This window comes from Furipterus horrens, unplaced genomic scaffold, assembly GCF_987537825.1.
Source record: "Furipterus horrens unplaced genomic scaffold, mFurHor1.1.pri manual_scaffold_2, whole genome shotgun sequence".
Taxonomy (NCBI): Eukaryota; Metazoa; Chordata; class Mammalia; order Chiroptera; family Furipteridae; genus Furipterus; species Furipterus horrens.
Genome location: NW_028327172.1, coordinates 109,186,030 through 109,203,107, shown reverse-complemented (window position 1 = coordinate 109,203,107; position 17,078 = coordinate 109,186,030). Strand labels below are relative to the sequence as shown.

General features: G+C 37.1%; 1 pseudogene; it reads right to left on the bottom strand.

The window, feature by feature from the left end:
* Positions 1-339: 339 nt before the first annotated feature.
* The window catches only part of LOC150019280 (ezrin pseudogene), a 146,989-nt pseudogene continuing 130,250 nt past the window's right edge, over positions 340-17,078 (bottom strand).

Here is a 17,078-nt window from a genome sequence, read left to right as displayed (position 1 = left end):
CTTTCTTTAATTACACGGAATCTCATATATATAATACATGCCAGAATGGAATTTCTTTCAGACTTCATAGGCATCTCTCTTTAATTCAGTCAGCCCTGCTTCAAATATAAGACAGAAAGTGACTCAGTCATCATCATTATCATCATCATCATCATCATCATCAGCCCCGTTTGGCATTATGATACAAATGGGAGAAATAAACCAGCTATGCTTCCACTGGTCCCAGCTCCAGAATATTCCCACTGAAATAGCTACTCTCTTTTTAAAGGTACTGGAGTACAAAGAGAGGTCTAGATTTAGAGAACAACAATTATAATTTTCAGAGTCTGTATGTGACCCTCAGCCAAGCGCAGGCTCGAGGCCCCTTCCAACCCTGTCCCGGCCTGGCCTACACATGGCTTTGAACTTGTCAATGTGCTGCTTAATGTTGGTCTGATGGATCTGCTGTAGCATCTTGTACTTGTCCCGGCCTTGCCCCATGTTCTCGTTGTGGATAATGTAGTTGTGGCTTGCTCTCGTCTCTGGCCTGGGACAGCTCACTGGACAGAGTCATCAGCGGCCACTGCATGTGCTCATTTTTCTCCGCCTCGGGAACCCACTTCTCTTTGTTGCGGTTGTCCAGGATGCCCTCCTGAACAGCTCGGTGCTGTAGCCTGTGAACTCCGTGATCTTCTGCAGGTTCTCCTGGACAGGGTAGCCCACAGGTTGGTCCACTGGGGGACGGCGGGGGCGAGGGCGCCGTCTTCATCAGTTGCAGCTCCTCCCTGGTCTTCACCAGGTCGCCCTGGGCTTCCTTGGCCCGGTGCTGCCACTTCTTGACCTCGTCCTCCTTGCACCTGCGCGCCTCCTCCAGAGTGCGATCTTGGTGGTTTAATCTGCGAGCTCCGCAGTCAGCTGCTCCTTGCTCTCTTATTTGATCTGACGCCTGCCTCTCCAGCTCCTCCTTGGCACATAGTGTAGGCAGGCAGTCAGCCTCCAGGCACTCGGCCTCCTTCTGCATGCACTTCCTCTCCTCCTCAAGCTTCAGGGCCCTCTGAATCAGGTCCTGGAGCTCTTTCTCGGCTTTCTTGGTTTTCTGCTCATAGTCTTGGAGCCTGAGCATCAGCTCCTCTTTCTGCCACATTATCAGCTCTTTTCTCTCTCCACAGTTTTCCTCCTCTTCTTCTTTTCCAGCTGCTGCCGCTCCAGCTGCTTCTGGTGCTTCTCTTCCCGGGCCTGGGCCGTCATACGCTGCACCTAGAGGGTGTCGGGCTTCCTGCAGCGCATGTATAGCTCTTGGTTCCCCATGGAGAGGTGCAGGATCTGCTTGTTGGTGCGCAGGCAGGGGACATAGAACACGAAGTCAGGTGCCTTCTGGTATATGGGCTTAATGACAAATTTTTTTGCTTTTGAAAAAGATGTTACTGATTTCACTCCATGGGAAGCCAATCTTTAGGACCAACTTATCATCTTCCTCATAAAAATTTAGTCCAACGGCATCCGCTGAAAGCCATTGCTCTATATGTTTCTTTCTTGTTTTTTATCTCAAAACAGTTAATTCCAAACGTTTCCAGGTCTTGGGCAGTCTTCAGATACTCCAGCATAGCGTTGTCTTAGAACATCCCTCGGTGCTCAGCGTCCGCACCTGGATCCGATTCTCCCACTGGTCCCGCGTGAGCTTTGTGCTAGTCCATGGCTTGCTAGGGGATCAGCCGCTCAGAACTGAGGTACCCAGACTTGTGCGTTTCCTGGCAAGCTTGGCTTGCATGACAAAGATGCTGAGGAGCTCCATGATCTCAGGAGGGCAGTAGATCTCATCTTTGAGAATGTCCTCTTTCACTGGGAGGAAGAAGAGCTTCTGTGTGATATACTGGATGAGTTCCTCAGATACATCTTCAGGGAAGAACTTGGCGCTGAACTGGAGCTGGAGAGGATTCTCTACACCAGCGATTTTTCAACTGGTGTGACGAGGCAAGAATTTTTAAGACATGCAATACTTGACTATTCAGTCAAGGGCACTGACCTCATTTCCTTTAGATTTTTAAGTAAAAAAAATGACAGCCCACACAACAATAGCCACCTGGTGTAAATTAATCAAAATTGTAGCTATTTTTTTGTCAGATAAGCAAAAATATATATAATGTATTTTTTAGTGTGCCACAGAATTTTAGTAGTTACTTTGTGTCATCAGATAAAAAAGGTTCAAAATCACTGGCCTAAACTATGAATCTTGAATTTAAAAATCATTTTAACCAATTGGTCATTTGTATACATTCTATTGAAGATGCACATCCACTTACATAGGCTCTAGAAAAAATATCATATTGAAAGTAAGCATCAATGCCTACACATGACCCAACATCTATTTTGTGCCTTTTAATAGTATAATCTTAGAATGTTAGCTGTGTTTTTCTGTGAAAAATAAATATACACTTTTCAGACACATTTTATTGCCTTGAGCAGCCTTATTATTGAGTTAAGGCAGATGAAATGTGAGGTAAATGGCAACTTTCAACCTGTAATCCTAAAGAAAATGGGTGTGCCATTTGCTTCACTCACTTCTGACTGACTGAAACATTTTCCTAAGGAATTGCCTCAGACATGTAAACAAGGCACCATCCTAGAGATGACAGAAAAAAACAAGACTGGGTCCCTGTCTCGGGAGTATTTTCATTTGTGCCATTATGCGGGAAATAAACATATAACTTTAAAATCTTTTTTTAGTTTTGTATTGTTGTATCACTTGTAATTATATGCAACCTTATACAGAATTTGGTTCCAGAAGTAGGGCTGCTGTTACAAGTCTCAGATACCAATGATGGGTTTAGTGTCTGAGTAGCAGGTGTCAAGGACACAGATATTGCAGGCCAGAGGGCAGTTACCTTTGTTGTACAAATGAAACCCCTGTAACCAGCATTATCCAACAGACCTTTTTGTGATAATGGAAATTTCATAAGTCAGAACACAGGCCAAAAGAGTCTGTGGATTATGTGGATGAAATAGTAAAAAGAAAAAAGGAAAAAAATCATAATTTTAGCAAGTCTTGGTTTCTTTTTAACATTTGTAGTAAGGTCCTGTTATAGAGGTAGAGAATTTCAAAGGAGAAATATTAGCAAGCACGAGTTATTTTTTAAAGAAAAAAGAAAAAAATCAGAATATTGGCAAGTGTTGGTTTTTTTTTAACCTTTGTAGCAAGGTCCTGTTACAGAGGTAGAGAATTTCAAAGAAGAGATATTAGAAAATGCAATTTTGAATAGGGAAATTGTACTGATCTTAGCCTATAATCTATTTTGATAAAAAATCTAATAATATCAACCCTAATAAGAATAATAAAGCAAACTTTCTTACTTTGGTAATAAGATTGACTCTGAAGAAGCAACATTAGAAGCAGATACATCCTACTGCATTTACCTTTAAAGTAAAGAGTCCTCACTTGTCTTCACAGTCACTCACTTAACACTGGCCTGAGCCATATTTATCCTTAATTGGACTATTGCAATGACCTTATAACTAATCTTTTACACATGCTCTCTATAGTCTATTTTCAATGAATGAGTCAGAGAAATCATTTTAAATATATGTGAGATAAGGTAATGTCACTCTGCTCAAATCTCCATAGCTGCCTAATTATTTCTATCATATTAAAACTCATTTGCAACAACATGGATGAATCTTGAGAATATCATGATAAGCAAAAAAAGTCAGACAGGAAAAGTTAAGAACCATATGATTCCTCTCATATGTGTGGTACAAAACTGGTAGCAACAAATGAACAAACAAACAAACAAAAACTCATAGACACAGACAACAGTATGGTGCTTACCAGAGGGAAAGGGGTGGGGGTAGTAAAAGGTAAGGGATGTCAAGTGTGTGGTGATGCAATATAACTTGACTTTGTGTGGTGGGCACATAATATACAGATCATGTATCATAGGGATGTACACTTGAAGTCATTCTAACCTTATTAACTAACATCACCCCAATAAATTTAATTAAAAAATAAAGAAGATTATTAAGTCTGCTTCTGCAAAAAAAAAGTCAAAGCACTTTTATGCACTGACAAGACTCCACATGACCAAGCCTCAGTTTCCTCTTTAACTCCATCTCCTATGTCATTCCCCTTAATTTACTCGGCACCAAACATGCTAGTCTGTTTACTATTCCTCAACAATGCCAGATCTTTAATTTTAGCCATTTACTTCCCCAGGACACTTGTCTTCCTCATATCCAGATAGCTCAGATGTCATTGTGTTGTCTGTCTTTTCCAGGTCACTATATTAAAACTCCAAATCTCACCTTCTTCACAGTTCAGTGGTACGTTGGAGCCAACTTATATAAGCTTGCGATAAGTGATTAACATTTTGAAAATTTTGCAAGTAGGTTGACATCACATTTGGTAGCTTCAAATTAGCTGTGGTGGGAATATTTACTCCATGGAAATTGAAAACCACTACAAATCAAGAATGTTTTTTCAGAACTGTTTTTCATCATTTACCAGTGCACTATTCCTGATCCCCTTTACTTCCTCTATCTTTTCATAGTCTCATGATCTTCTAGAAAACACCTTCATATACTTATTTTTATGTTTTTAGTGTTCAGTATTTACTGTGTGTCTTTCCTATTAGAATATAAACTCAAGCATAGACTTTTTCATTTTGTTCACTGATGTATAGAAAAGTGCTGATACCTAGAAGTCAGTCACTCAATAATACTTGTGGAATAAATGAGTCATTAGCAATATAAACCCTTTGATTGCAGCTAGGAACAAGTACACTTAAAAGAAAAAGTACATTTCCCAGATTCTTTTGAAGTTAATCATGGTCAGTGGCCATATTATGACCAATATGATGTGGTTGGTAGTGATGTGTTAAACTCTTGCACTATACCTTTATAAGGCAGGGATGAGTCTTCAAACAATTTAAAGTACAGATATAGTCATGTACCATCTAGACCATTTGTGTGAGGCAGCATTTATATAGATGTCAGTGTGATGTCCTGGATCCTGGATGTTGAGGTGCTACAATAATAGACCTGAAATGATAATGCTTAGATTGTTAAGAGGTAAATAGAACTATTCTGTTTAAGCCAATGCTTCACACTGTTTTTCACATTATGGTGCAATTAGATATTATATTTGTATAGCATGCTGGGCAAATAGCTGAATACCAGGCCCATGAGTTCCTATGGATGGACATACGAGTGGCCTATGGCACAACTATTGCAGTGCTTTGCTTTTGCCAGTGTTATTTGATCTTTGTTACAGTAGCCAGACCAATAGCTTAGTTACCATAAAAATTATCCACTCAGTTATCCAATTTGTTCATTTTCTCAAAATAAAAGAATTTCAACTACTCCCTTTGTTATTTTATAGTAATATTGCATTATATATTAGAAGATTTAGATTCTAGTACCAGCTCTCTTCCTTGATAGGCTATTTTTACTTGCTGATTCCTTTTCCTATAATATAGAATTATTATGGTGTCTTTTTCCCAGTTGACTTCTACCCAGTCTTCAGGCTTAATTTTAAATATCACTTCCTTAAGAAAGACTTCCCTGAAATCTCAGGTGAGATCAATTTCACCAGTTATATTTTATTTTATGCTATTTTTTCATACTGTTTAAAACAATTTTGTTTATTCCCATCATTTAATAATGTGTTTCTTTCAAAGGATAAAAGGAAACATGTCTATTTTGCTTATTTTGTGCCACTTGCTAATCATTCAATTAATATTTTATCACAAAATGACACAATAGTATAATATTTGCCATGTCAAGTTTTAAGTGTTCATATGAGCATTAACTGAGTTATGGCACTTTAATAATACTATAGTACTATATAAATGTAACATACAAATACAATTAAATGACATAACTATACATTTTGTTGCACATAATACATTATTAGGTAGAAAGTAGGCCTTGTATGTTTTTATTTCATTAAATATCTTAATTTTTCTTACTTGTATGCTCATAAAATTGTTTAACAATAAAAAAGATAATTTTTTATTATTTTATTCTCACTTTTTAAAATAATAGATATATTTTTAATTTTTACAGAATTTTGTTAGAGTCAAAACAAGGTTTTGGGTGTGATACAATCCTGAATTAAGATAAGGTGGAGCTACTGACCTTTTATAAATCTCCATGGACAATTTTTAATATTTGGTAAACAAGATGAACAATTTTGAGAATTAGTGAAAAGCTTTGGAATATCTTAATTCCTCCTAAACCAGTGTTTTGGAACTAAGTATGTGTGGATCTCATACCAGAAGGTGACCTTTAATTTAAACCTTTCTGGATTTATGCAATTTGAGCTCCTGAGAATTGCTGTCTACCAGCTGGCACCATTACAGAGTTAAAAACAATCTAACGTCATTTATCACAGTTCCTAGGACATATTTACACACTCTTTCATTTACTCTGTTGGTCACCAAGTATTTCATTAATACTTATTTTGTTCCAAGCACTAGATACACAAGAGTGAACACAGTCCCTGTGTTGTCAGGTTGCCTAAAATCTATTGTGGAGAACACACAATAAACACATAAAATAAAACAAATACATAAGATAAATGTGATAAATTCACACAGCAGTTTTATGAATGAAATTAAATGGGACAGAGTGTGATATTAGAGTAATATTTCTGCAAAGACAATGCAAAGGAGGCAGCTGTGTGAAGTTCTCAGTAAAGTACATTTTAGCATTTATTAGTCATTAAACAATTGCTAGGTAGGTAAAGGAATGCATGCATATAAAATGTGTTAGTTGGTTATTGTGCAAATATATGAATAAGCAGAAATGAGCAAGTTATGTTCATTAAGATTGTGATTTTTAGAGTCAGAAGATGGTTCAAATAACACTGGGAACTCAGCTTTTTGGTAAAAAAAAGAAAGTAGCTAAATTCATAGTATTCTTATGATCCTTCAAAGGTTTTTAGTATATAAACAGTTAACAAAATAACTTGCATATGCTTGCATCTGCTTGTAAATAAAATTGCTTTTCCTTTTCATTTGGTTTACTATAGTAGAATACATCACATGGTACAACTATTGAGTATTTTCCCAAGGGAAAAAATATAAAGAACATAAATTGAATTTCTGACTTCCTGTTCTTTAATACCTTAAACATTATAAATAAATTAGTAGTAAGAAGTTATTTCTAAAACTCTGTAAAAAGAGTATTGGTAGAGGTGATGGTTGGTTTTTGTTTACTCAGTCTTCCTATATTTTCCCTCTGGGTTCCAAATTTTGAGTAGCACACTTAAACAATGATACATTGCCTCATTCGATGCATAAGAAGAGGGCTGTATAGTTTTAAATTGGTCCCAATGGAACTAATAATAGAATCCTTGGGGAATGTGTTACCAAAAACTAAAATTTTTTCTTTGGCCATAGCTATAATTCCAAGCAAGTTTTTTTGTGCCTAGCATTCTTATTATGAATATTAAAGTATACATATATATTTATACATACATGTTGGAATATATATTTAAGGGAATGACTTTCAAATAATGATTAATAAAAATATCTAGAAATAGTTCCACAGTGTAATTGAATGACCTTTTATTATATTTAGTAATTTCATTATGTACTTAGGGATACTGGAAGTATGTATGTGTGCATCTATGTGCACACATAAAAATATGGATATAGATAGTCAAGAAGATAAAGATACAGGGTAAGATTATATATATGCATATAGATGTACATATATATATGTGTGTGTGTCTGTGTGTATATGTAAGGCCATATATTTGCACACAGATGTAATGTAAACACAGCAAACGTTACTAATTTAGATGTACAAATATGCATATGCTATTTTAGCAGAAAATTAGTTAATGCCCTGTTATTCTTCAGTGTGGGTGAAATATAGCCAAATGAGAATTTCAGCCTACAAGAAAGTCTCTCTGGTTTGCATAACTTAAAATAAAAATGGTGAGTATGAACATGTTTTATCAAAAGCTGAAAAAACAAAACCAAATATAACTATTCTAATAGTGTAGGCATTTATATTCATGCTGAGATTTATGGTAAATATTTTAAAAATTCACAAGTTAATCATGCTTTTATAATAGCAATAACTTTTCCTTTCCTTTCCAAAGAAAGTAATAATCTTTTTTTAAATCAAAATTTTAAGAAAGTTAAAAAACAAAAGCTTTCAGATTTAATACTGCAACAATGCCTTACTTTGCCAGATGTTTACTGGTTAAGGGTTAAAGTAAATTAAATAAGCAGTCCAGAAGACTATGCCTCCCTGTGGAAACACCATTGTATTCCACATAGAAAAATGCCTTGTCTATTTCTATGATCAAAGCTTGTGCTCATGATTGATATCTGATTAAACGGAGAAATATATATCACATGAATTATAATGAGAATTAAGAATTGTAACTAAACTGATATTTATAAAAGAAAATAATCCACAATAAGTTTGAAATAAGTACCTTTTCCTTTTCCTTTTAGAATAAGTACCTTTACTATGGTAATATTACATGTGTTTATCACCGCTAAGAAAAAAGGCAGCTATCAGAAACTGCCAGGCATAAAAACACGTACTAGTGTGCATCAGAGTCATTAAGAACTGTTGACCTTATTATGCAGAAATTGTGTCCGTTGGACATTTGATATTTCTAATATCTACAGTAAATTATGGAAAAAATTAATTTTTTGAAAATAATTTACTTGGATGTGAGGGCCATCTGGCTGTGACATCTGTCACCCCAATTATCACCAGGGTTGATTCAGTTGATCTGGTGCCCCCTCCTCCCTTACAGCTCCATGTGCAACACTCCCAAAGCTGTGGCTCTGTCAGTAAGGATGACCTTCCCATAGAGAAAAAGAAAATAGCTCTATTAGAGATTTCAAGTGGAAATTTGTAAATTGAGGCAATTGCTTTAGGCTTAATTTTTCTGTGTAAATTCGAGAAAATACACTGGTTTTAAAGCTTAAAACAAAGATATAGAAGAATTATTATTTTCTTTTTTAAAGAATAAAACAAATTCTCATTAGAAATAAAAAAAATAAAGATATTTTATGAAGTCCATGTGAGGCATTGTATCTATCTTTAGTGTATGGTTATGTTGAATTTAATTCAGCTGTCCAAATATAAATGGAAAAGAATAACAATCATTAAGAATATGAAATAAAAAAACAGATTATAAGAAAAATAGAAGGAAGTGTGTTAATAATGACAACATTTCTGTATTCACATTATAATATTAATGTCAGGAGTTGTTGTCCTCCTTACTGTTTATATATTTACTCTTTGCTATTTTTTTTATATTATAGTCTCAACCCTTCGTGTGATAGCTTTTAACTAAAGTAACTAACTTATTCTTCAGGAAAATAACTAACTACTGTAAGCTAGTTATTTGGGAACTGTCATTCATAAGCATTTTTGCAGACCTGTAAAGATCATGAACTCACATAATAAAACCCTCTATAGCCACACTTTCTGAAATAGGCAAAAACAAACAGTTGAAATATTACTGTTTTTAACATAAATCAAATATATAATTACAATAGTAAAGTTTAGGAACAAATATGCATACATATATAACTACATATGTACATATATAACTATCTTGATCATTATGATTCATTATGCTGAAGATACTACTAAAAAGACATATTTTATGACTACTACCTCCCCCAAACACCCACCACACATTCAATAAAGAATAGTTAGTCATAAAAAAAATAAAGTTATGGCTATTCCAGTGACTATTATTGTATTTAACTTTAGGACCTAAAAGCCACATTTATAACCTTTTCTGAGCAGACTTATCCTTAGGTGTCTCCAGCTATCATTGAATATTTTCATTACAATTCAAAGGAGTCTTTTTGTGTAGCTGAGAATGTCTAGTTGAATATCTTAAACTTTCTGACATCTTAACAAGGGCTGAGATTAGTTAGCTTGTCCTTCTGCTCTAGTGTGTTTTTCTTGGGGTTACTTGCTAGACTACATTTAGGTGGGGCTTGGATATATAAGGTGGTTTCACTTATGTGTCTGGTGTCAAAAGAAGGATAGCTGGGACAAATGTGACTTAGTATCTCCCTTTCTAGCAAGTTAATTTGACTTTTTAAGTGTTGAGCTATTGCATCAAGAGAGCAAAAGTAGAGGCTGTCAAACACTGTCTTAGCCTAGAACTGGTGCATTATCACTCTTGCACATGCTACAGGTGAAAGCAAGTCACAGGACATTCCATATTCAATGATGGTAAAGGATTCCACATCTTGAATAAAGAATTGGTAGAAAGATACAGTGATGAAAGGATTGTTGTTGACCATTTTTGGAGTTGATCTATTGCATAAGGTGACCAGAAAAAGATTAACGAAACAAATCCTCAGTCATCTCTCACCTGACAAAAAGTAGGACACTGCTTTTTACTCAACAGAAATCATGAAATTATAAGAAAATAACATCTAATTCCAAAATACTGCTCTCACCAATGGGGAATCCGTGTTTAGACTAGAATAAAAACCAAAGTTGGCCAAGAATAATAAGCAAGTAAAAATACATAATCAGAAGGAAAAAAAAAAAAAAACAGAATAAAAAAGACAACAGAAGTAAGATTTTGTTTGCTGCTTGTTATTTATTCCAGGAACCAAGAAAATACATGTCTGGACTTTAACATCCCACAAGGTGGAAAATTGACTATACAGTTTAATTGGCTCCTGAAGAAGGTTCCATATGGACATCTTACTGTTGAGTGATAATTTTTTTTAAGCATATTTTATTGATTTTGTTGCTACAGTAGTTCCAATATTTCACCCTTTACTCCCCTCTGCCCAGTACCCCACTTTCTTCCAGCAATCCCACCCCCACTTAGTTCTAGTCCATGGGTCATGCATATAAGTTCTTTGGCTTCACCCTTTCCTATATTATTCTTAACTTCCCCTGTCTATATTGTACCAACTGATTCTGCTTCTTAATCCCTGCACCATTTTCCCATTTCTCACCCTTCCCCCTCCCAGCTGATAATCCTCCAAATGATTCCCATACCTATGATTCTGTTCCTATTCTGGTTTGCTTAGTTGGATTTTGTTTTTACTTTTTGGATTCAGTTGTTGATAGTTGTGAGTTTGTTGTCATTTTAGTGTTCATAGCTTTGATCTTCTTTTTCTTAAATAAGTCCCTTTGACATTTCATATAATAATGGCTTGGTGATGATGAACTCTTTTTGTTTTACCTTGTCTGGGAAGCACTTCATCTGCCCTTCCATTCTAAATGATAGTTTTGCTGGATAGAGTAGTCTTGGTTGTAGGTCCTTGCTTGTCATCACTTTGAATACTTCTTGCTAGTCCCTTCTTGCCTGCAAAGTATCTTTTGAGAAATCAGCTGAGAGTCTTATAGGCACCCCTTTGTAGGCAACTCTCTTTCTCTCTTGCTGCTTTTAGGATTCTGTCTTTCTCTTTCACCTTTGGCATTTTAGTCATGATGTGTCTTGGTGTGGTCCCCTCTGGGTCCAGCTCGCCCAGGACTCTCCATGCTTCCCAGACTTGTATGTTTATTTCCGTCATAAAATCTGGGAAGTATTCCATCATTATTTTTTCACATAAGTTTTCAATTTCTTGCTCTTCCTCTTCTCCTTCTAGCACCCCTATGATGCAGATGTTGGCATGTTTAAAGTTGTCTCAGAGGTTCCCAAGCCTCTCCTCATTTGTTTCAATTCTTGTTTCCTCATTCTTTACTGGCTGACTATTTTTTTCTTTCTTATGTTCCAAATCATTGATTTGAACCCCAGTTTTCTTCCCTTCACCATTGGTTTTGTGTGGGTTTTCCTTCGTTTCACTTAGCATAGCCTTCACTTCTCTTATGTGTTTGCCATACTCAAGCATATCTGTCAAGCCTGTGAGCATCTTTATCACCAGTGTTTTGAACTCTTCATATGTTAGGTTGTCTATCTCCTCATCTGTGAGGTTGGCTATCTCCTTGTCACTTAGTTCTCCCCCTGGAACCTTGATTCATTCCCCTTTGGGCCATACTTCTCTGTTTCCTCATCTTAACAGGCTCCTGTGTTTGTTTGTCTCTGTGTATTAGGTAGAGCTCTCACATCTGTTATGTTGTAAGGGGTGGAGCCTTAAGTATTCATCATACAGGGCAACCTGTTTCACCACATTGTGGTGCTGTATGTGTGGGAGGGGTATGAGAGGGAACAATGTTCCTTGCCCAAGACTCGCCCCTTTTCCAAACACTTCTACTTCCATATGGTACTGGTGCCTCTCTAGCTGTTGCCCTGGCCATCATTCCCAGACTGCGTGGGTCTGCAGATATTCTAGGACTGTGTGGTCCCTTTAAACAAGCAGACTCTGCTGAGAGCCCAGCAGTTTCTGCCTCTGCCCCAACCCCCACTGGTCTGCACAATCAGAAGCAATGAGGCTTGATTTTTCCCAGTGCTGGGACCATGACCTGTGAGGTCTGGTAAGGAGCTGGGAATACTCCCCAGGTGTCCCCCCTGACTTTTTAGAACATGTAACTGTGCTTTCCGCTGGGCTGCCCCTACTGCCACTGTTGCCATCACCATACTGCATCCTCTCCACCATGACTCCGCCCCTCCTACCTGTCTGGATGAGTATTTCTTCTTTATATCTTTGTTTGTTGGACTTCCATGTAGTTTGATTTTCTGGGACTTCTGGTTGTTTATAGTTTTGAGGTAGTTGTATTCTTTCTTAGTTGTGGAGAGAGGTGCAGCATGTCTGTCTATGCCTCCATCTTGGCCAGAAGTCTGAGTGATAATTTCTTTAAATTAAACACACAAATAAATAGAGTGAACATGTGTCAAAGATATGTGTAATTCATAAATAGGAAACCAATAAGACTGGTTTTGGCCTTATAGTTTTTTTTTTTTTTAATTTTTATTATATATCTGAAGGCACTATATCTTAGAAAAGTTATTTGCTGAAAATCATGTGAGAGGTGTTAGACATGGGAATAAGATCTAGGACAAAGTTTCCTTTTACTACATGGTCTCCCAAGTGTTATAACTCAATTTTTAAACAATTTATTAATTATTTTGTATGGATGTTAGCTGAAATCATCAGGACTATAACTTCTAATCTCTGATTCTGGATAGCTTGGTAGTACTATTTCATCTTTCTTGTATATCATGTTTAATTAACACATCTTATACTTTCACCAATCTTTCTGTAAGATACATTATAATTTTCTTTGCATTAATTCTTGGATGAGCTAAAAGCATTACATCTTATTGTATGTAAGCTACTATTGTATATTAGCTACTATTATATATTGTATATTAAAGCTATGAGAAATTTTGTTATAGTAGAAAATTTTAAATATGTATTTTTATGATTTTTTAAAAAGGTGTGTCAGTCAGATTTCTTGGTTGCAAACAAAAACTAATTGACTCTGGCTAATAAAATAAAAGAGATTTATTGAAAGATTGACATTTCAAAAAATCCATGAGAACCTGCAATGTGAGTGGGAGCAGCAACAAAGATCAGGTTGCAGGAATACCCTGGTTAGAATAACAATTTGCTACCAGTGAATACTCTGATTCTTATATTTCTGCCAGGGAATTTATTACAATTTAAAATGAATATCCACTTGTTCTTATATGACTGGAGAACTTATTTCAAGTTTCACTAGACTTAGTTGGAGCAACTGTTGCCAAGCTAAATCCTGCCTGCTCCATAAGGACCAAGGAATACATAACCCATTTAAACTTTCACCCTGGGAAGTGGAAATCTCAATAGATTCCTCACCACTTTTTCTCAGTACAAAGTGAGAAAAAATGCATTTCCGACAGAAAATAAATGTCCATTTTCTGGTGAGCTAACTCATATACATATTGCTCCACAATTGCATCTTAAAATAATAATAACAATAATAAAAACAAGGCTCCTGCAAAACATAATGCAAACATCCTTTCTAAGGAGAACTAAAGAAATTCATTTCTGTATCAAACTACACGTTCAGGGTAGGCTCAGTGGATTGAGCGTCGGCCTGCGAGCTAAGTGTCACTGGTTCGATCTTCCAGTCAGGGCACATCAGAGAAGGAAAACTCTGACTCCAAAAAACCTCCGCTGCCTTGCGGCATACCTCTTCAGGGGAAAGGCTAAGAGAGTAAACCCCAACAGAAAATCGGGAGCCGGAGTCCCTAAGGCGGTTTGACGTTGTAGTCAAACTCCTGCGGCGCACCTGAAGCCAAGCTGTATTGACTCCGTCTTTCCCTTGGATCCTTCAGCTGCGAAGAGAGGGGGGGTCTGCTGCATGGGCAACAGCAGACCCTTCATATCACCCTGCCCAGGCTCTGTAGCTTCAGCTTCACTGGAGAGGACACTCCAGCGTCATCACAAGATGTCGATTCAACACGGGAGGAGACAGATACTGTGTCACTCCCGAGTTGGACTGCACCGCCATTCTCGGTGGTGCAGATAGACTCTTAAGAAGCTACACCATCGTCTCTCGAGACGGACGGCTGCCGACGACTTCGAAATATTATGTATAATGAATTAAGTTGTGAATATACCCAGCATTAACCATAGTTTTTGTATAATATTAACAAGAAAATAAATTAGTTAAAACAGATCTGTTCATGACATAGCAAGATGAAAAATTGACATCGATTTAACAAAAGAGTTCTTGTTCTTGCTACTGGTCAGAAAGCAATAGCTTTGATTTGTAACTGCCTTATTCACTGTCCATTGCATATACTCTTTACTCATTAGTAGTATGTCATTGGTCTGAGTTCTTTTTTTGGTAAGACAATCCTAATTTTAATTCTGAGGGATGAGAGCCATTTTATAGGCTATTGTTGCCTGTATAAGTTTACTGTAGTCTTCCACTGAAACTTAGCACTCTATATAGTAACAGAAAAGTTTGTCTCCTAGATGAATCTAAACATGTTTATTAAATAAGGTATCACATAATTTGCCATTTAACTCTCTGGTTTTATCAGTGAGAGGACACTATTGATAATTATACTCATACAACAGCTAAATACAGATATGATTCTGAGCAATCCAGGATGTATTGAATTCAATAAATATCATTCCATTATTCTTTATTAGCTATCTGTATGATGTACAGTATATTAAAAGACCTGAAACTCTTAACACTGATTTACATATTTTTGCTGGAAAATGAGAAATTTTTTTGTAGATATCAGGCATTCAATGTACCCAAGGATAATGGTGCTAGCATAAATATAAAAACCACGGGCCAGAGTCATTTAGAAAATACAAGTCCTATACTTCTTCCTAAAATCTCCTTCTTACCAATTGTCTAGTTTTATTTTTCACAAGTCCCTGAAAATTTGGGTCATCTTTTCATCTGACACCAAGCAGAAATCATAATATATCCTTATGTTAACACACTGATCCTTCTAGGGTAAGTAGACACAATGGCCACATGGAAGATTGACTTTCTCTGCTGCCCTCAAGAGGCAATCCTGAATGGGACGGGCATCCTGCAGCAGCAGTCCATTTATAGCAAGCATATCATGCAGAGCTAGTGTTAAGCCAGGCTTGAAATAGTTCCTACTCTTTGAGCTGGTTATAGGAAACTCTCTAGGAAGTCATACTCATACCCTGAAATTGAGGCTTCAATGTGGCATGTACATGGAGGGTGAGAGAAGGTGGATTTTACTTTAATTGTGCCTTAGCATCTGCTTGGACCCATTTCTGTTCTTACATAATGGTGGAGGGCTGATAGGCAAACCTAACTTTAAGGCAAGGTGTACAAGATACATCTTATCCAAAGGAGGTGGCTTAGATCACATGGCCATCTAGTTCTCCGCTGGGTCTCTGTAACCAAAAGTTATTTCTCAAACTACATTAAGCTCTTAGAACTATCCTTTATTTCATCAGCTAATCCAGGGAAAGATATGTATATATATATTGTCGTCGGCAGCCGTCCGTCTCGAGAGACGATGGTGTAGCTTCTTAAGAGTCTATCTGCACCGTCGAGAATGGCTGTGCAGTCCGACTCGGGAGTGACACGGTATCTGTCTCCTCCCGTGTTGAATCGACATCTTGCGATGACGCTGGAGTGTCCTCTCCAGTGAAGCTGAAGCTACAGAGCCTGGGCAGGGTGATATGGAGGGTCTGCTGTTGCCCATGCAGCAGACCCCCCCTCTCTTCGCAGCTGAAGGATCCAAGGGAAAGACGGAGTCAATACAGCTTGGCTTCAGGTGCGCCGCAGGAGTTGCCGGTGTTGACTACAACGTCAAACCGCCTTAGGGACTCCGGCTCCGGATTTTCTGTCGGGGTTTACTCCCTTAGCCTTTCCCCTGAAGAGGTATGCCGCAAGGCAGCGGAGGTTTTTTGGAGTCAGAGTTTTCCTTCTCTGATGTGCCCTGACTGGAAGATCGAACCAGCGACACTTAGCTCGCAGGCCGACGCTCAATCCACTGAGCCAAACCAGCCAGGACATATATATATATATATATATATAGCCATAGAAATGACCATTTCAACATCTTTCAATACTTTCATGGTGAAAGTCATATTAAATTTCCCTATGATTATTGTATTGCTTTTAGCTTACTGCTTTTGTAAAGATACAGAGTTCTAAATGCATTTGTGTGACTTTTTCCTCTCATAATTCATGAATTAATTAACTTAATATGTATTGAATGCTCACTAGCTGACAGGCATTATTTTTGGTACTGGGACAGTAGCATAGAACTTCCATTCTTGCAGAGGGGAACACTTCATAGACCCACACATCCACAAAGAAAATTTTCAAATAACTCTCAGTAAAATAATTAAAATAAAACAGCATGATATAACAGGGTGCCAAAACAAAAGGGAAGCACCAGAAAAGGCCTCTTTGAGGGTGTGGCTTTGATTCCCAAACCTGAGGCTTTGCATTTCTCCTGAAGACTCAGCAGAGTCTGTGTGGGAGAATTAATTATTGTTCTGGGTCTGTTTGCAGTCTGGCTGCCACAGACCCTTGAAGTTTTCATAGTGGCAGGTAGGCCTCAAGAAGGCTCAGCAGATGGGAGGAGCCCCAGAAAATGAAAAAAGACTCTTGCTTTGAAGAAAACAACAGTTCTGGAAAGTTAATTTACTTCTTTGTATCTCATTCTGAACTTAGTATAACAATTTGATATAAAGATTAAATGAGGT